This window comes from Schistocerca serialis, chromosome 11 (genome assembly GCF_023864345.2).
Source record: "Schistocerca serialis cubense isolate TAMUIC-IGC-003099 chromosome 11, iqSchSeri2.2, whole genome shotgun sequence".
Lineage (NCBI taxonomy): Eukaryota > Metazoa > Arthropoda > Insecta > Orthoptera > Acrididae > Schistocerca > Schistocerca serialis.
The window spans coordinates 59,139,216-59,160,894 of record NC_064648.1 but is presented as its reverse complement, the minus strand read 5'-3'; positions in this window follow the sequence as shown (position 1 = coordinate 59,160,894).

Here is a 21,679-nt window from a genome sequence, read left to right as displayed (position 1 = left end):
ATACTCCAGAAGACTCCTATGAATAAACTTGTAAATCATGTTCTGCTGTTTACGTTTGTAGCTCTACTGCATAACTGGATCCATCCTGTTGCTGTGTATGCTACTTCCAATGCAACTACTGATGACTTCATCTCACAGTAATTGATTCAAGAGCAAGACAGAACAAGAATTACTGCATTCACTTCTGATGGCAGTCAGCCAAATAAATAGGTCTGGCAGTGTCTAGGAATTAGTGACATAAAAAATAGTTACCTGCTCTGTATCAAATCCTGTTGAAGAAACAAGAAGAAGTTGGGCAGTTTCAGATGATGGGATAAGATGAATAAGGACCCACGACAGTTCATCTCATTGAAGGTAAGTAAAACGTGATGGTGCCAAGCAGTGTCATATGCCTCATGCAATAAGTGGTTGGATTTTAGAAAAATGCCTGCCAGATGGCTGTTTTGAAACCAACCAGATGGTCAGTTGTGTATCCTGTCCAAAAAACCACACTGACAGGCAACAAAAGGCTCTGCGATTTGAGATTCCATCATATTTGCCAGGTTACCATTCTCTCAAACAGTTTCTGAGCCTGTTGGTGAGGTTAATCAGACACTAGATGTCAATAGACTTGGGGTTTCGTCTGGTTTAAGGATTGGAATGATGATAGTATCTTCCCACTGTGAAGGGACTTGCACTGTGAAGTGTCTTCCCACTGTGAAGGGACTTGCACTGTGAAGGGAGAACACCTTCTAGCCAAATACAGTTGAAGGCCATGAGTAGACAGCATTTTTGAGTGTCATCCACATGGTGAATTGTCTGATGATGTTGCTTTAGCAGTCCAAGGAGCACCTTTTGAACATATTGAAGAGAAGCTCTCCCATGCTCTAGAAATTCTAAGTGGCTATTACCAAGACAACCAGCTGAAGCCATATCCAGCAAAAACACAGATTTGTGCATTCCATCTTAGAAATAGACATGCAGCAAGGAAATTGCATTTGTTCTGGGAAGGTAAGTAATTAGAACACTGCTTCACCCCCAAATATCTTGGAGTAACTCTTAATCAAGCACTTACCTACAGAATACATTGCCTGAACACCAAACGGAAGGTATCTGCAAAGGCCACATCGAGTGGCCGTGCGGTTAGAGGCACCATGTCACTAATAGTGCAGTCCCTCCCGCCAGAGGTTTGAGTCCTCCCTCAGGTATGGGTGTGAGTGTTGTCCTTAGCGTTAATTTAGTGTAAGTAGTGTGCAAATATAGGGACTGATGACCTCAGCAGTTTGGTCCCTCAGGAGTTCACACACATTTGAACATTTGTATCTGCAAGGAACAACATTCTCTGGAAATTATTGGGTACAACCTGGGGGATGCATCCTTGCGTCTTAAGAACTTCTGCTGTAGCTCTTTGCTATTCAGCTGCAGAATACGCTTGCCCTGTCTGGTGCAGATCTAGTCATGCTAAACAAGTATATATCACCTTGAATGAAACCTGCAGACTCAGTATGGGATGATTGAGATCTACAACACTTGATAAAGTTTATGGTCTAGCAGGCACCCGACCTCCAGGTATCCATCATGAATTTGCATACAGACTGGAAACATCTAAGGCACTGAATGCGAAGACCCACCCAGCAGTACCAAGGCTCAAGTCAAGGAAAAGCTTTCTCCATTCAACTGAAAGCCTCACTGAACTACCTTCGAACTTCAGAATCAACTCATGGTGTTCCAGAATCAGCCACCTTGCAGGGTGGATGATCCCAACCGAAAGCCTCCAATCAGGTCACAAACAAAGCTGGTCAGTATGGAAGACCCTAAACAGGCTGCATTCTGGAGTTGGAAGAACAAAGACCAACTTGAAAAAGTGAGGATTTGCATACAACTCCACAGCATGTGAATGTGGTGAAGAACAGACAATGAGTCATCATCTTGTCTGCAGCCTATTCCCAACGTCATGCGTGACACAGAATTTCATCTATGTCACCAAGGACACATGGGAGGTTGCTACATACTGATCACAAAACATTAAATTGTAATTGTAATGCTTATAGTACCATGGTTGGGAACATTTTATATAACTTGTAAGCTATAGAGTGAGTTTCTGACATGATTAAATAAAAAAGTTGTCTGATTATGAATCAGATCAGTGCTTGGGGCTGTATGATGAGTCAAGAGCCTGAAACACTTCTCAGACAATATAAGGTTCATTAGATAACCAGCATGACAGATAGTGTAAGACAGAAAGATATCCAATGTAAGCATTCACAAGGTAGCCACATAAAAAGAGGTCACAGATGCTGTTGGAAAGTAAGTCACACGGTTTTCAACAAGGACTGAAGCATTGGAACAAGTAACACCATAAAGAAAGAGTCTGGGAACACGTGTTGATATTTGACAGGCCTGGTGACTATGAAGCTTGACTCACACCTAGGATTAAGAGGCATATGATCCCAATGACAAAATGTAGGGCTCCGGCATTCCTTCTCACTGTGTTTACTTGCATAGTGAGCCACAGATGAAGAGCCAATTGCAAGTAAAGAAGGTGGTCAGTGAAGAAAGTCGCTTTACACATTTAAAGGCCCTTCAATGATCCTGAAAAGCTGTTGCAACATCTTTGGTCTACAATGACACCATTCAGTGGAAGAGGGGGTGGGGGGGGGGCTGTATAATGTGGAACAGCATTTCCTGTGGTGTAGGTGATCACACCCACACCGGGGACGTTCGACACTACGTCATCAATGCAAACTGACAGAGAGAAGGTGAAGGTAACAGAAGAGGTACACAAATACCATTTGACCCTCTGAAGAGCTCAACAGGTTAATCAGTCCATCACGCGGTGACAAGGGAGTGAGAGGACCTTCGTAAAGTGCTTACTGTCACAAAGATTGTTACATATCAACTATTGCAGTGATGCCACAAGACAGAGAAGAGATCCTAAGGTTGACAGCCAAAAGGAGCCACAGGTAGTTCTGAAATAAGTAGCAGTACCATCACTGACAAGACATAGACCAAGATAAGAAATAAGCAGGAAAGTCCTTACCAGATTAAGCAGTACTTCTCCATACAGGGGTGGTGCACACTGAAATCCCCAAAAGAAAGTTGGGGGCAAGGGTGTACAGGGGGGGGGGGGGGGGGGGAAGGGGGGAGGAATGTCAGATGAATTTGGTCATTTCAAGGTAAGTCCCCTGCCTAGAGGCTAATATACATCACAAATTTTGAATGCTGGTGTCATTTGCATAGCTTCCAACAAGGTGAAGAGGGGTATCCACTCACTGTGATGACAACTGTGTGAGCCAATGTGCAACACCTCCAGATCTCCTGGCATTAGTATGGTTCTGAATGGTTCTGACAGAATGCATGGTAACCTCAAAGAGTTTGGTGAGGTAATATCTGACTTGTTGTTCTAGCAGAGTAATACAGATTGCAGAACAAGAGGAGATTACGTGTTGCCATTCTGGCAAGTGACTGTAATATCCTTTGCAGTTCAATTAGATCATCATGATGACAGTGTCCTGGTTATGGGTGAATTGGCCAGGAGATGAGGACATCACCCAGGATCACTGTCTGTCTCCAGCGGGGGTTGAACATCACTGGGCATTGATTCTGTATCCAATAGCAAGGAGGTATCCAATGCCTCTGGGATCACCAAAGTATGTTTCTCCCGATATTTCTTTTTCGTCTCTTACACAACTTTTGGCCACTGAGATCCTTGTGAGGGTTTATTTGCTGAGTTTGAAATTTGTGTTCATATTTTGTACATTTGTTCCCCAAAAAAGAATGCCAAAGCTAACAATTGAGTGTACATATAAATAATATGTAACTAAAAGAACTGCATGTTACACACTGATGATATGATTTTAAGGGCATTCGCTCTGGTTGTAGGATTGGGAAAAGAATGGACAGTCCTGGGACCCACATGGTGTGGCTCTCCAATCCACTGGTTAGTGTCGGGACACTGATTTGTGGATTTCTGGTGAGAGAGTTTCCTAAAGGGAGTATTTTTACTGATGAATGAAAGAGGAGAAAGTTACTTCTTTTGCTGGGTGGGAGGAGTGTTTCTCAAAATTAACGGTGCTGCAAGAACCATGAGAAGGAAGGGCCTATCTCCCCTATGGTCAAGTTTATCTGTGTGCTACCGGATGTCTTGATGTCTATGAAATAAATACTCCTGTAACTACCAACAACTTGCTCACAGTAGTGACAAGGGTCAATATCATCACTGAGATTGAACTGAGGCCATCATACTTTTCCAGGGCTTCTAAATATGAGAGCATCTGTGAGCTTTAGTTCTTCACTTTTGTGTTTGTTGACTAAGTTACCACACTTCTGCAACTGAGGAGGGTAGTCATCCCCAAAACTGACACAGACAGGGTAGTGATCTTGCAATAAATTTTCATAATGTGGATGACCACAATCTGCCCAAATAGGATCACATGTACACTGGGAAGACATCGGCCCCAAGTGCCACCCTTCAAAAATGTTGAATGTGGGATGGGAATCCATCTTCACTTTGCATCAGTAACACCAATTTTTTTTTACCTTTCCTGAAAGTGAATCCCTCACAAAAGTCAGGAAAATGTGCTGGTGTTTGCTTTGTTTTGGTGGGCCTCAACATGCACGATAAACAAAGTGAATCCCTCATCTCGCCAATTGTTCATGCACTCCTTCATCTGTATGAAGGGTTAGTTCCCAGTGAAAAATTAATTCTTGTACCATTTTGATGTTCTTATATAGCGTGATGGTAACATGTACATAACCAACTTGTTTACAAGAAAAGAGTGCCCAGGAATGGGTAGCATTTACCATCTTAATTAAGATTTAATCACACAGAAGTTTGCAAAGGGAAGAGAGTTTGGCAGTAACTTTTTCAATAATCTCAACAAAAAACACTGATTTAATAGAGAGAAAGTATAATCCATCTGTTCAGATGCAAACCAGAAACATAGGGGAATAACTGTTGACAAGTCGCTAGGTTATGTTTTCCTCCCATGGTGTAGCCCAGGAGGAAAAGTTTCTAGGGTCACAATAATAAGCATTGAATTGCAATCTGTCCAAAAAATCTGCAGAGGATTCATGGCCACCAGCTGACAACTTTGGTCATTACATGACTCCAGACATCCACCACAATTCCACCTACTCTGAACGAAGGCTCTCACAATGCATGCCACTCTGTCAGAGCAAAGGCCACCTAGCACAATGGTCAGTGTCCAGAGTCTCAATACCCCAAAATGGCAGGCATCTTCTACTTTGTATAAGTGGGAGGTGAAGGCTTGGGTATCAGTAGTGTGATCCATGTGTGGTCAGGAGGGCTACCACCATATGAATACTTGATGACACTCCACACCCCCCACACCCCCACACCCCCACCCCTTTCCATCCGGACTAGCTACGTTGCTGGATGGTGGGCAACCTATCCCACATGACACCATGGCCAGGTTAGCAGAAGAGTTTCTGTGTTAGAGTATAAGTCAGAGAAAATATATAGTCAGAGTAAAACTTCACCACAGGTAATGAAAAGGTCCTGCAATGGTTTGTGGGTCAATGTTCATCACACATATACACATAAAAGAATTGTGAGATACCTGGGTGCAAGACTCTTCTGTGTGGTAGGGTTCCTTTATAAAGAATTCTTTTAAAGCAGTCTGTCTGAATGAGGTATTTAGCCTCTCACACCTGTAATCAAAGGAATTATACCATTTTTGACCATGCTCTCCCTTACATTTTCAGTTGTCAGTTCAGCTGATGTATCTTTTCCCCTCCTGTTACAGTTTTGTCTTGTTTATTTGTGTCTCCCAATAGCAGCAATGTGCACAGCTTCAATGTGAGCAACAACCAATGTCAGTAGAATTTCAGTGCTCCCCTGACTGCTCTGTTCATCCAAGATTGGCCCACATTTGTGTGAGAGTTGTGACACCTACCTTATCCCAGTCACTTCTGATATTATCTCAGCTTGAAGGCCACAAGTCTTTGCCTATTGTTCTTGAACCTCATGTCTTGTACAAAAAAACCTACATATCCGTGTGAAGAGTATCACTAGAAATCCCTTCTCCTATCCCACTGCAGTTGTGTCAGTACAAGGCAATTCATGGTCACCACCCACTCACCAATGCCAAACTATTAACTAAATCAAATTACACAGATATGTGTCTACATAATGGGTCTGGTACAGCTGTGTTGACAACTGCTGACACACAAAGAGAAGTGTGGCCTACTTGTCACAATGTAATCAAGCCTGCTTTAATTTCTATAGATAAATAGGAAGTACTACAACACAGTCTTTTAAATAAAATGGGAGTGCCAAAGATATACCAAGACAAACTTCATCCCACATTTATTGTAAATTAATTTATATCAGACTCTGTGTTTTCCCAGCTTATGAACTTTCCAGTTTTAATGAATAATACTATATGAAAAGTGATACTTTTGTGATATGAACATGAAGTGTCATTCACACACTTGTTCAATTCATAATGTGGATGAAATTAATGGTTAAACTCCAATTAATACCTTAACTACAGAGCAGCACAAAATGACAGTGTCTCATCTGCAACCAAAACTACTTATTCCATTCTATTAATTAGTATACTTAATGTTAGAAGTGCTTTACTCTTTTTTTGACATGTAGCTGATGCATCCACAATACCACAAAATCACTTCCTTGAAGGATATGTTTTCAATACACAATAAAGTAACTAACTCTTTGTAAGAGATAAAAAGGAAAATTCTTACTATGAAGTTGTTCAAGTGATCAGACTGTGAAGAAAACAATTTATGATGAAGAGAAAGTTACAGTAAGATAATGTTACAAATGAAGTTTTGGAGTATCAACTATGCAAAAATAAAACATTCCAAAAGACCACACCTAATGCCGATTCTGATCCACCCACAATAGAAGAGGTAGAGGAAATCATAAAACAAATGAAAAATAACAGAGCTGCCGGAGAAGATGGTATTATCGCCGAGATCTGGAAACTCCAAGATGAAAACATCACCAAAAAAATCCATAAGATTATCTCCGAAATTTGGATCACAGAGAAAGTGCCAGAGGAATGGAAATGTGCATTGATCCATCCATTACATAAAAAGGGTGATAAGTCAGATCCAAACAATTACAGAGGCATTTTGCTAGTACCAGTTACATACAAAATTTTCTCTAAGGTGCTATTAAACAGACTAGAACCACAAGCAGATCTGCAAATTGGGGAATACCTGGCAGGCTTCCGAAAAGGGAGATCATGCATCGAACAGATCTGGAACTTGAGAACACTTTTGAAAGTCAGACAGGCAAGAAACACTGTAGTTACCTTTGTGGACTTTAAAAAAGCATATGATTCCATAGACAGACAGACACTCTTTGACGTGCTGGAAGAATATGGTATCGACAGAAAAACCAGGGCACTCATACAACAGACGCTTACAGACACTACCTCCAAGATTAAGTTCATGGGAGAAATTTCGGAACCCTTCCACATACACACAGGTGTCCGACAAGGAGACGGGCTCTCACCAATCCTGTTCAACATGGTGTTAGACAAAACTATCAAGCAGTGGGAGGAACAAGTTAAAGGAATACAGCTGGGAAGAACACGTGAAACCAAAACAATCATAAAATGTCTGGCATTTGCAGATGATATAGCCATACTCAGCAATAATACACAGGAGGCAAAGGAAGCACTGGAATGCTTGCATGAAATAGCTGCCAAAACAGGTCTGCAGGTATCTTACGAGAAGACACAATATATGGAACGACAGACCAACAATGTACGCACCATGCATACTGTATATGGATCCGTAGAAAGAGTCGAAAAGTTTAAGTATTTAGGGGAGTACATACAAATGGAAGGATCAAACAAGGCGGCTAACATGGAACGAACGAAGAAACTCCAGAAGGCATACAAACTCACATGGTCACATTATAATAAGAAAAGCATATCGAGGCAGGCCAAACTTAGGCACTACAAAACAGTTGTATTACCAGAAGCATTGTATGCATCAGAAACAACCACAATTGGAGCATCAGGCATCATAGACACAGAAAAAATAGAACGCAAAATTCTCAGAAAAATATTTGGACCAATTCACAGAGATGGCATATGGATGAAGCGACCTACCAAAGAGCTGTACCAGCACACTGACAGACTAACAGACGCGATCAGAAAACGCAGATTAACTTTCTATGGGCACATACAGAGAATGGACAACAACCGACTTACAAAGAAAATTTTTGATGTAGTAAACAGCTCAAGCAAGAAAACAAATTGGTATCATGAAATAGACGAAGACTTAAGGCAGATAGGGATCAACAGGCAAATGATAGGATACAGGAAATACTTCAGAAACAAAGTTACGAGTGCAAAATTTATTGTAAAGGAGAGAAAGAAGACAGGAACATTATGGACAGAGCAAAAGAAACAGGAGCACAGCCAAAGGATGAAGAGATTTTGGGAAGAGAAGAGGAAGAAAGGAAAGAAGTGAAAATTGTGTCATCATGTGATTTTCGAGTTCAAACACTGTCCATAAGGGCAACAATGAAATGAATGAATGAATGAAAAGTAAGAGGACACACTGGATCACTAAAACTAAATACTAGTGCAAAGGTCATAAACAAGAATAATTATATAGTACATTTTTCTGAATTTATCACAAAAAGTAATAAGGTAAAACCTCTCAGATACCATGAGATAGATCATAACAATGGTTTTCAATAATATCTGATGAATTAATCAGTAAATGAAATGACTAGCAATCTAAGATGATATACAGTAAGGAAATATAATTTGCGAGACAATGCTAATTATTTACAGTACTGTAACGTTGTTGCAAATGAGTTGCATTAGACACTGCAAGTAGTTTTATAGAGCTATACCCAGCAAAAGAAGTAACTTTCTCCTCTGCCATCACCAGTGAAAATACTCTGTTTAGGAAAAGCTCTCACCACAAATCAGAAAAGAGCCATAAGAATAATAACCAAAAATACTAGTTGAGGTCATTGTAAAGATCTGTTCAAAACACTGGGGATTTTAACTGATCCATGTGAACACATTTACCAGTCAGTTATACATATCAAAAATAACATTGGTAATTACTGCACAAACAGCTCTGTCCATGACCATGCAACAAGAGATAGACTCAACTTACGTTTACCAAGAAAAAATAAACATAAAACTCAAAACAGAATTTTCTACCAAGGAATAAAACTGTACAATAAATCACCAAAAGAGATTAAGGAAATTGGAGAAATACACTTATTTAAAAAGGCAGCTAAAAGTGCCTGTTATGCAATACATTTTATACATTGAAGGATTACTTAGATAAAACAGAGTAGGGGTTTCATAAAAAAAACGTTGTAGAAATAAATGATAATAATAATAATAATAATAATAATGATTAAAAACATCCAAAATTCCACATAACACCTTCAATTTACGTTTTTTTTCCTTTCTAGAAATACTTACCCCCAAGCTATGCATAGCACAATACTAACACCTATTCCTCTTTCTGAGCTCAACATCTCACTCATCATGGAGGGATGCTGACTCAGTTTCTCAGGATAGCAAACGGGAAGTTGTGATACAGAAAATGGCCCAGAGATCACCAGTGTGTGTGTGTGTGTGTGTGTGTGTGTGTGTGTGTGTGTGTATGTGTGTGTGTGTGTGTGTGGTGAGGGAAGTGTTATGAAACAATGTGTGTTTTCTGTGTGCAGTGAGTGATAGTGAAATGTGAGTGAACAGTGTGGTATTACTTTATTTAATACGTTATTTGTAAAAAAAAAAAGTATTGTATACCAGGTGTAAATCTAATGATTATGTCTAACTAGGAGTCTGTAAATGAATTTTTAGTAAAACACCCTTTCTACACATTAGAAGAGTACCATACTTACATGAAGTACAACAGATGCTTTGTGAAATTATGTGAATAGAAATAAGTGAACACCTTATTGTAATTTTGTTGTAAATTAATGACGTATTCTGAAGAATGTGTCTTGTGTATTGTACAAATAACTTTAATCATTACTGTTTCTTTGTACATGTGCAGTGTACCATTCGATGTTGAATAAAGCTATTATTATTATTATTATTAAATATACATGTATATGAATTCGCTTATTTTAAATTGGTCTAAATTTGTAAATACTTTGACATGTCCTATAGACTTGTAAAAGAGATCTATGGATGAATAAAACTTCTACTACTACTACTACTACTACTACTACCACCACCACCACCACCACCACCACCACTACTACAACCCAGGTGTGAATCTCTTTGCCCGAAGCAAAACAAATGCCATGGATGTCTTTCTTTGAGGCTCCAAAAATATGGAAATGCAGAATTGTAATGCAGAAGTCTGCACTTGCATTACATTACATTACATTACATCTACCAAAGTAACAAAATCAAACTAAATTTAAGAGGAAAATATAGGGTAACACAAAATTCTGTTAACATTTGAAAATGCACTAATACACAGAATAAAGAAGGTAGAGAGGTAAAACTTGATACACATCTGAAATGACATGGAGTTTTATTGAAGTCCATAATGAGTGCAAAAACCAGCCAACAAGTCAATGACACTGGGAGCTCAATGTCATGATGAGGAAGTCACAATGTGGTGTCAATTTACCACATCACTCATGATTGGGCTTTTTTTCTTTGAGGAAATGCATAGTACTGCTTTTCAAATTGTCAGCATGGCGGGTGTGAAGTATGTTGATATGTTACAGGATCGCACCATCCTTAGCCTGGCTGATAAACACCTGCTGGAAGGTATGACTTTTGTGCAGGATGGCGCTGCAGCCCACATTGTTACATGTGTGAAAGTACTCTTATGCACATCATTAGGTGAGGACTGTTTGCTGAGTTGATACTTCCATCATGTTTGGCCTCAATCCATGTGATTATTGGTTGTAGGTTTACCTGAAGTCAGAAGTCTACAGTGATCATCGGACATTATGGATGCTAAAAAGATGACATCTGATGGCAATTTCTCATCATATCTATTGACATGCTGTACAATGCTGTTCACAACATTGTCCCTTGACTGCAGGTGTTATTGATGAATGACATCTGACATGCTGAGCATTTCTTACGCAAAGAACATCATCTTGCTAAAAATCAATTTTTATGTTAATTTTTGTTTTTGTATCCTATGAAGTGCCATCTGTTGGTCTTTCGAGAACTTGTTTCTGGTTTCATAAACCCCATGTCATTTAAAGCATGTGTGTCAATTTTTACCTCACTATCTTCATTAATTGGTAAAATATTGAATTTTCAAATGTTATCAGGCTTTTGGGTCAGCCTCTACACTTTAGGGCAAGAAAAATGATACACAACGTAATAGTTATGTAAACTGTTCACAAATTGATATTTATGCAGGTATTGACAGATGGTTGGTTGCTTGACTGGGAGAGGGGACTAAACAGTGATATAATCGGTCCCACAATCTAAGGTGGTAGCAAAAAAACCAAGGGAGAAACAAGACAAACAGCACAGTCCAGTCAAGGGGAAGGAGAAACGGGCTAACAAAGGTAGAAGGAACATTGGGGCAGCAGGGAGAGGAAAAAAACAGGGGAGAGTAGGGTGATCCAGAAATGCTACGCGCATTGGGGCACCAGCACCTCCATCGATCCATCCCGAACTGCATATTATATACCACGATCACAACATTATGGGGACAACACCAGAGGAAGAAGACACATGAAAATGGGAAAAAATTGCACAAAAGTAGCGGAAATGGTGGAAAGAATCTAGCTGGTGTGGAGGCAAGGCCATGGCCTCCATAACCAACGCCAACACCAAGGGACTCCAATTCCAGACAAAAATTCAAGAACTTAAACCTGAGAGGACAAAGCACTTTCGCAAAGAAAACTGAGGACAGACTTAAGCATCCAAGGATTGGCTGCTGGCACCTGGCAGTGGCATATTTAGTGCACAGGACCAAAAGGCATGGCCAGTCCAGCAAAATATGTATCACCATGAGGGGAGCCCCACTACAGGGATGGGGGTGGGGGATCATTGTGTAGTAAAAAACCATGTATCAACTTAGTATGGCCCACACAAAGATGGCAGAAAATGGTAGATTCCTACCGTGAAAGACAGAGGTAAGAATGCCATGTAGTGGGAGTTTTGTCAATTGAGCAAGGTTTATTACACAAAAAAAAAAAAAAAAAACTGTAAACTTCGGTGGTTGACAGGTGGATGTATGACGCTGCAATGAAATTTTGCCACACAGTTGGCAAGGTTAGTAAACTGGGGATATGTTGATACCAAGACATACAGTCATTGCACATTCCATTCAGTGTACTCAGTTTGACAGTAGCTATGCCTTACAGAGTGCCAGATGACAGCACATAGTTTGATTCAAAAAAGACAGTTGGAGTAGCCAGCGAATCACTCACAACGAATGCGAGTGATGCCAATATTCGACTGTGTTGGCAGGAATGGGTTAACCGTGGCTGAACACAGCATTGGGATGGAAACAGCTGACCTAGAGAGACAACAGAATGTGAAGACTCAGCAATCATCACAGAGGCACTCAGAGCCCCTGACTCATCATCACTATTAATCTGACGAGCAACTAATGCTTCAGTGACCACAAGGGCCATTAATAGGTGGATCTCAGAAAGGGGTCTGAGCTCTCAGTGTCACTTGTGCTGATCACCACTGATCTCTGTACAACAACAAACCTGTCTGCAGTGGTTTCGAGCATATGCAGCCTGGAATCTCACTGACTGGAGTAGAATTGTGTTCAATGATGAATCCAACTTTGAATTGAACCCCAATGACTGGCAAAGATGTATCTGGAGATGCCCTGGACAGTGGTGGGATACCAAGCCAAATGTCACCTGTCATATGGCTAGACACCCAAGAGTCATTGTCTGATGTGCCATTTCATTTCACAGCAGGACCTGTTAGGTTGTCATCTGGGGATTTTGTTGCCCTTGATGGGACACCTTCCTGGCCTTACATTTCAACAAGATAATCCCTTCTCACAGGAAGAGTCTCTATTGCTTGTCTTTGTAATTACCAAACCCTACTTTGGCTAGCACGGTCACCGGATCTCTCACCAACTGAGAACCTTTGGAGCATTACGGGCAGAGCCCCCAACTAGCTTTGTATTTTGGTGAACCAATGCAGCACCTGGACAGAATTTGGCACTATACCCCTCTGGAGCCTCCCCTCATGAACCATGGACCTTGCCGATGATGGGGAGGCTTGCGTGCCTCAGCAATACAGATAGCCGTACCATAGGTGCAACCACAACAGAGGAGTATCTGTTGAGAGGCCAGACAAATGCGTGGTTCCTGAAGAGGGGCAGCAGCCTGTCAGTAGTTGCAGGAGCAACAGTCTGGATGATTGACTGATCTGGCCTTGTAAGACTGACGAAAACAGCCTTGCTGTGCTGGTACTGCGAACGGCTGAAAGCGAGGGGAAACTACAGCAGTAATTTTTCACGAGGGCGTGCAACTTTACTGTATGGTTAAATGATGATGGCGCCCAATAGGGTATAATATTCCAGAGGTAAAATAGTCCCCCATTCAGATTTCTGGGCGGGGAACGCTCAGGTGGATGTTGTAATCAGGAGAAAGGAAACTGACATTCTACGGGTCGGAGCGTGGAATGTCCGATCTCTTAATCGGGCGGGCAGGTTAGAAAATTTAAAAAGGGAAATGGATAGGTTAAAGTTAGATATAGATTAGTGAAGTTTGGTGGCAGGAGCAACAAGACTTCTGGTCAGGTGAATACAGGGTTTTAATACAAAATCAAATAGGTGTAATGCAGGAGTAGGTTTAACAATGAATAACATAATTGGAATGCAGGTAAGTTATTACAAACAGCATAGTGAACGCATTATTGTGGCCAAGATAGATACAAAGCCCACGCCTACCACAGTAGTACAAGTTTCTATGTCAACTAACTCCGCAGATGATGAAGAGATTGATGAAATGTATGATGAGATAAAAGAAATTATTCAGATAGTAAAGGGAGACGAAAATTTAATAGTCATGGGTGACTGGAATTCGACAGTAGGGAAAGGAAGAGAAGGAAACATAGTAGGTGAATATGGAATGAAAGAGGAAGCCGCCTCATAGAAGTGTGCACAAAGCATAACTTAATCATAGCTAACACTTGGTTCAAGAATCATAAAAGAAGGTTGAATACATGGAAGAATCCTGGAGATACTAGAAGGTATCAGATAGATTATATAATGGTAAGACAGAGATTTAGGAACCACATTTGAAATTGTAAGACATTTCCAGGAGCGGATGTAGACTCTGACCACAATCTATTGGTTATGAACTGTAGATTAAAACTGTAGAAACTGCAAAAAGCTGGGAACTTAAGAAGATGGGACCTGGATAAACTGACAGAAGCAGAGGTTGCAGAGAGTTTCAGTCAGCGCATTAGGGAACGATTGACAAGAATGGAGGAAAGAAATACAGTAGAAGAAGAATGGGTAGCTTTGAGAGAGGAAATAGTGAAGGCAGCAGAGGATCAAGTAGGTAAAAAGGCGAGGGCTAATAGAAATCCTTCGGTAACAGAAGAGATATTGAATTTAATTGATGAAAGGAGAAAATACAAAAATGCAGTAAATGAAGCAGGCAAAAAGGAATACAAATGTCACAAAAATGAGATCAATAGGAAGTCCAAAATGGCTAAGCAGGGATGGCTAGAGGACAAATGTAAGGATGTAGAGCATATATGAATAGAAGTAAGATAGATACTGCCTACAGGAAAATTAAAGAGACCTTTGGAGAAAAGAGAACCACTTGCATGAATATCAAGAGCTCAGATGGAAACCCAGTTCTAAGAAAAGAAGAGAAAGCAGAAAGGTGGAAGGAGTATACAGAGGGTCTATACAAGGGTGATGTTCTTGAGAACAATATTATGAAATGGAAGAGGATGTAGATGAAGACATCTACATCTACATCTACATTTATATTCTGCAAGCCACCCAACGGTGTGTGGTGGAGGGCAATTTACGTGCCACTGTCATTACCTCCCTTTTCTGTTCCAGTCGCGTATGGTTCGCGGGAAGAACGAATGTCTGAAAGCCTCCGTGGGTGCTCGAATCTCTCTAATTTTACATTCGTGATCTCCTCGGGAGGTATAAGTAGGGGGAAGAATATATTCAATACCTCATCCAGAAACGCACCCTCTCAAAACCTGGTGAGCAAGCTACACCACAATGCAGTGTCTGCCACTTGAGTTTGCTAAACATCTCCGTAACGCTATCACGGTCACCAAATAACCCTGTGACGAAACGCGCCGCTGTTCTTTGGATCTTCTCTATCTCCTCCATCAACCCGATCTGGCACAGATCCCACACTGTTGAGCAATACTCAAGTATAGGTCGAATGAGTGTTTTGTAAGCCACCTCCTTTGTTGATGGACTACATTTTCGAAGGACTCTCCCAATGAATCTCAACCTGGTACCCGCCTTGCCAACAATTAATTTTATATGATCATTCCACTTCAAATCGTTCCGCACGCATACTCCCAGATATTTTACAGAAGTGACTGCTACCAGTGTTTGTTCCACTATCATATAATCATACAATAAAGGATCCTTCTTTCTATGTATTCGCAATACATTACATTTGTCTATGTTAAGGGTCAGTTGCCACTCCCTGCACCAAGTGCCTATATGCTGCAGATCTTCCTGCATTTCGCTACAATTTTCTAATGCTGCAACTTCTCTGTATACTACAGCATCATCCGCAAAAAGCCGAAAGACGAAATGGGAGATATGATACTGTGTGAAGCGTTTGACAGAGCACTAAAAGACCTAAGCCGAAACAAGGCCCCGGGAGTAGACAACATTCCATTAGAACTACTGACAGCCTTGGGAGAGCCAGCCCTGACAAAACTCTTCCATCTGGTGAGCAAGATGTAAGAGACAGCTGAAATTCCCTCAGACTTCAAGATGAATATAATAATTCCAATCTCAAAGAAAGCAGGTGTTGACCGATGTGAAAATTACCAAATTATCAGTTTAATAATCCACGGCTGCAAAATACCAACACAAAGTCTTTACAGACGAATGGAAAAACTGGTAGAGGCCAACCTTGGGGAAGATCAGTTTGGATTCCGTAGAAGTGTTGGAAAATGTGAGGCAATACTGACCCTACGGCTTATCTTAGAAAATAGATTTAAGGAAAGGGAAACCTACATTTCTAGCATTTGTAGACTTAAAGAAAGCTTTTGACTATGGTCACTGCAATATTCTCTTTCAAATTTTGAAGGTGGCAGGGATAAAATACAGGGAGTGAAAGGCTATTTACAATTTGTACAGAAACCAGTTGGCAGTTATAAGAGTCGAGGGGCATGAAAGAGAAGCCGGTGTTGGGAAGGGAGTGAGACAGGGTTGTAGCCTATCCTTGATGTTATTCAATCTGTGTATTGAGCAAGCAGTAAAGGAAACAAAAGAAGATTTTGGAGTAGGAACTAAAATCCATGGAGAAGAAATGAAAACTTTGAGGTTTGCCGATGACATTGTAATTCTGTCAGAGACAGCAAAGGGCCTGGAAGAGCAGCTGAACGGAACTGACAGTGTCTTGAAAGGAGGATATAAGATGAGCATCAACAAAAGCAAAACAAGGATAATGGAATGTGGTCGAATTAAATCAGGTGATGCTGCGGGAATTAGATTAGGAAATGAGGAGCTTAAGGCAGTAAATGAGTTTTGCTATTTGGGGAGCAAAATAGCTGATGGTAGAGTAGAGAGGTCGAAATAGAGAGGATATAAAATGTAGACTGGCAATGGCAAGGATAGCGTTTGTGAAAAAGAGAAATTTGTTAAATATCAAGTATAGATTTAAGCGTCAGGAAGTCGTTTCTGAAAGTATTTGTATGGAGTGTAGCCATGTAAGGAAGTGAAACGTGGATGATAAATAGTTGAGACGAGAAGAGAATAGATGCATTCGAAATGTGGTGCTACAGAAGAATGCTGAAGATTAGATGGGTAGATCACATAACTAATGAGGATATATTGAATATAATTGGGGAGAAGAGAAATTTGTGGCACAACATGACTACTGGGAGGTATCACTTGTAGGACATATTCTGAGGCATCAAGCGATCACCAATTTAGTACTGGAGGGCAGCGTGGAGGGTAAAAATCGTAGAGGGAGACCAAGAGATGAATACACTAAACAGATTCAGAAGGATGTAGGTTGCAGTAGGTACTGGGAGATGAAGAAGCTTGCAAAGGATAGAGTAGCATGGAGAGCTGCATCAAACCAGTCACTGGGGTGAAGACCACAACAACAATGACAACAACAACAACAACAACAACACCCCGTCTGGAGGACATCCAACAATTCTATCAATCAGTGCCAACCCAAATAACTGCTTGCATAAGGGCCACAGGTGGAACTCCTTGTTAGTGACTTGCTCAGTTTGTGAAGCTCTTTCTCTTGAATAAATCATCCAATTTTTTTTGAAATTGTACTCATTTATTCATCTGCACATGTATATCACATCTATCAATTTCCATCCAATTAGGATAATTCTTTCATAGTGCATTGTTTCTTCCTGTCTTAGAGTGTACTTCATAGATACTTAATAGTTACAAAACTACGTATGAAAATCTGATCACTTTCAAATTCCCCACTTCACAGTATGCAGATAGTGGAAACAACGAGCTCTGACCTGTATGTTCTGCAGGAGCCCCTAACATCTCCACAATGTTGACAGTGAGGCAGATCCATTAAGCACTCGTCAACCCTCCTAATCTATCAGTTCCTTACAGCTGTTGTTGTAGTTGGATAAAAATGGTACATGATGTCACAATTACAAGAGCATTTGTTGACAGCATGTCCTTTGCTTTGTGTATGTACCATGAAGCGGGAGATTTAAACTGATATGAACTTTACAAGTTTATATTACATCCAACTCTGCCTGCTGTATGTGAAGTTGAGTCAGTCACATGTATAAGAAATAGAATAGGACACAAAATTAAACGGTATGTGACATTATGAGATTTGCCCTGTGACTGCTCCACACTGGGATCCTAAACAAAAATTTATTTACTAATTCTCCTCTACAATCCTTAGAAGCCTGTAATAGAAATTGTGAAACACACTGTATACCTGTCTTGCAAGTGCAGTCAGAATGCCTAACTTGTGGGAGGGGCCTCTAAAGATGGCTATAGGTGAAAACTACACATTTCTTTCACTGCCTACTGTTTCACAATCAATACTGTTTTCACTGGCAATGAGGTACCACACAAACTCATGCTATGTGCCATTAATAACATTACGTAAAACAAGATACAGACTTGTTTCTCTCACAAACTGGCAATTATGCAAGTAGCAAATGCAGTTGAATTTAGCTGTTTGAGGGGCTCGCTAATATGTTTCGTCCACTGCAAATAGGCAACAACAAGCTCAACCAAAATGTAGAGCATTTTAGCCTATTCACTGGCTCCTAATAATGTTCTTCATTAATTACTGCTGTCAGGTCTCTTTGTTGCATATAAGTGAATATTATGTTTTTCATTTGTTTTCTTTTTCAAAGCTAAGACACGTCATTTAACATTCTTAACAACTTCACCTGCTTCTGTCTCTACAACATGGTTAATTGTAACTGCTGTGCCACACACCAAAAGAACTTACTCTGCTCGATGAATGTGATGGTGAGTCATCCACCTGTATGAGAAAGAGAAGAGGACGCAAAATTAAACTGTATGTGACTTTCTGTGATTCGCCCCACGACAATTTTTTTTTCTCATTCTAGTATCTGCTTTTTTTTTATTAAATATGTGCAAACATATTATTCATCACTGATTCTTTCCTCCAAAAATAGTGTGTTGATCGACATCATCAAATGTCCTGGACAGATGATACAAAATATTAATAGGTGATATTGCCAAGAGCTGTGCCACAGGCAGTGCGGAGTTATAGCTAGCATCCCCGCTAGCCTTCTGCAGATCACCAATTCCAATCCAATTACCACTAAATATTTGTTATGTAGTATTCGTAATTTCTACAAGGTTCTTGAAATATATTGTGTTTGTTATGTTCACATGTCCTGAAATAGTTGATGTTTGTATAAACAACAGCACTCTCCGTATCAGTGTGTTGGTATTTATAGATGACCGTGCTTTCTGATTTGGACTCAAGTGTGATTTGTGCATGACCCTGTTTGGTGGAGATGTTGGTTATTTCAAAACATCTGTATCTTCTGGCTCCAATTAGACAACATAAAAGGTGTTGTCTTGATGAACAAATCATCAGTAAGTGAACAGCACATCAGACGTCCAGTGCCTACTGGAGACAATGGTCAGGACCCAACAAAATGGCTGAAATAATTCAACTAATGTTTGTCATTCATATACCTTCATGTGGGTGACATAGACCAACTACAATTCAAGAACAACAAAGAGCAGTTCATTGGTTGGGACAAATTCCAAGCCTAACTGAAGAAAACATTCCATAATAATCAGCAGCAGGTCCACTTAGTGGAAAAATAATTGAAGAATGGGGCCCAATTCATGAGGAAATGACAATCATACATAAAAAATATTTTGCCTTTATGCCACATAGTGAAAGCGAATATGACAGAAGCTAACAAAACAGATGATGTAGTGAGCTTTTCTGGTAAAGGATGTCACAACAATCAACGATTTCATCTAATGTTACCAGTGCATGAAGAAAACTCACAAGAGATGACTCGAACGAAAGAAGTATGATCGGCATCTGAATGTGGCCCCCATGGCAGTTGTGGAAGCCCATCATGACCTCACCTCTCTGACACACCAGGTAATGATACATACAGCAGTTTATGTTACCCAGGAATGTTGCACAAAGTGCACAAGAGATAGCAGCTATGAACATGAACCTCATACTTCAAAAAAAGAATGTTGATAAAGAGATGTACCAATCCTTAGCCCCAATCTCGGGCACTAGTTGAATGCACCATGAAGAATGGACTCTACCAACTTGGATTATGGCATATCCTTCAAATGACAACCCAGCATTTCTACAATCTCGATTACAACCAACTCCTCTGCCAAGTACAATGCCCTGTAGAAGAGACATCTGGTGGTCAGAGGACAACACATTGGTATGTCTTCACTGTGGGCACCCTGGAGTTATTGTACGCTAGTGCAGAGAAATAAGACTAGCATGTGATGATTATTGTGCCTTGATACGTCAAGTATCAAAAGAGTTCTATTCACGCTAGTCAACTGCAGATGATTAGGTTCGACTTGTGAGATGATGCCAGTTGTTGTACACTGGGAAAAGTCACCCATCAGATGCTGATAGCCATTCCCTTTTGCCATACACACATACCAGCCACTCACCTAGAATGTGATCTCATAAAAGCTAAGTGAGGCAACCATCTATGGAGGTGAGGCTGTCACAGACAAAAATCCTCCTTGGTTGGCAATCATCACGGTGTAAGGAAACCACAGTGACATAGTCACTAATGACCAACCTGTTTGGGCACTGTTCGACTCCAAGGCACCTTTTTCTGCAATGTTGAATGCTTGTTATCACCAGCAACAGAGGACAATATTCCATGATACAAAAGCAATTGTGCTGATGGTTGCAAGTGGGAAATACATCCACATGATGTACTGCAAGAATAACTATCATTTAAGAACAACAGCCCTTTGATTTTTTTTGTTTTAACATAACGTAATGACAATGTTGTTTTCAGATAGGAATTCTTGCAGATATGACACGCAGTCAGACTGTGCGAAATCAAAGCTCCACATACACAAAGCTATTCCAACAAGCTCTGGGTGGTTATTTGCAACTGAAGATGACATCCCATTGTCATCAAACTGATGAGCTCCATTCATCAGTCGAGATACTCAGTCAAACTGTGAAGCTCTTGTCAACTACGGAAAGATACTCAGGCCCAAAAAATAAATCTGCATTCATCACTAATTGTCACAAGCAAATACAGTTGTTCCCTAAATGTAATTGCATTGGAACAGCTAAACTAGACCAGAGTTGGCAGCTGAATGCCATTCGTGGAGAATTGTGCTCTGCTACCACTACAGATCATGAAGTGGACGATGTTATTATCAGACAGCTAATAAGATCTGGCCTGACGAAGGAATAAAGACTGTATGTGGAGCCATTCCGTGCCAATTTTTGGGTGCTTTCAAACTTGAGTGCAGAAGTGAGTGATCAAGTGGACCATATCAAAATGGGGCAGAATCCATAAATTAGCTAGCACGTGTATGAGATCACTGTCTGAATAACACACAACTCATGAGGAAATGGAGAAAGTGCCACAAGACGTCAGTATTGAACTTTGAGGTAGCACTTTATCCTTCCTGTGGTTCTCATGAGGGGCGAGGATGGCATGTGGTGTTACTGTATCGACTACTGACAACTGAAAAAAATCCCAAAAAATTATATAAACCCATTGCTGCATACTGATACTGCTTGAAAGTAGCAAAGTATTTTTTTAACGATGATCATGCAGACAGGCTGCTGGCAAAATTGAGATTGACGAGGCTGATAGTGAAAAGACTACCTTCATAATTCTTGATGGCCCCTCTGAGTTTGAAGACATGTCACTTGCACTGTGTTTACGTTTGTGTTTGACCTGCAGGCCTCCACCTGAGTCTGAAAAAGTGCCTCTTCATCACCCAAAAAATAAAAATCTTGGGGCACCAAGTGAATGGCAACTGAGTCCATCCTGATCCCAGTGTTTCATAAAGGACCTGTGTGGCA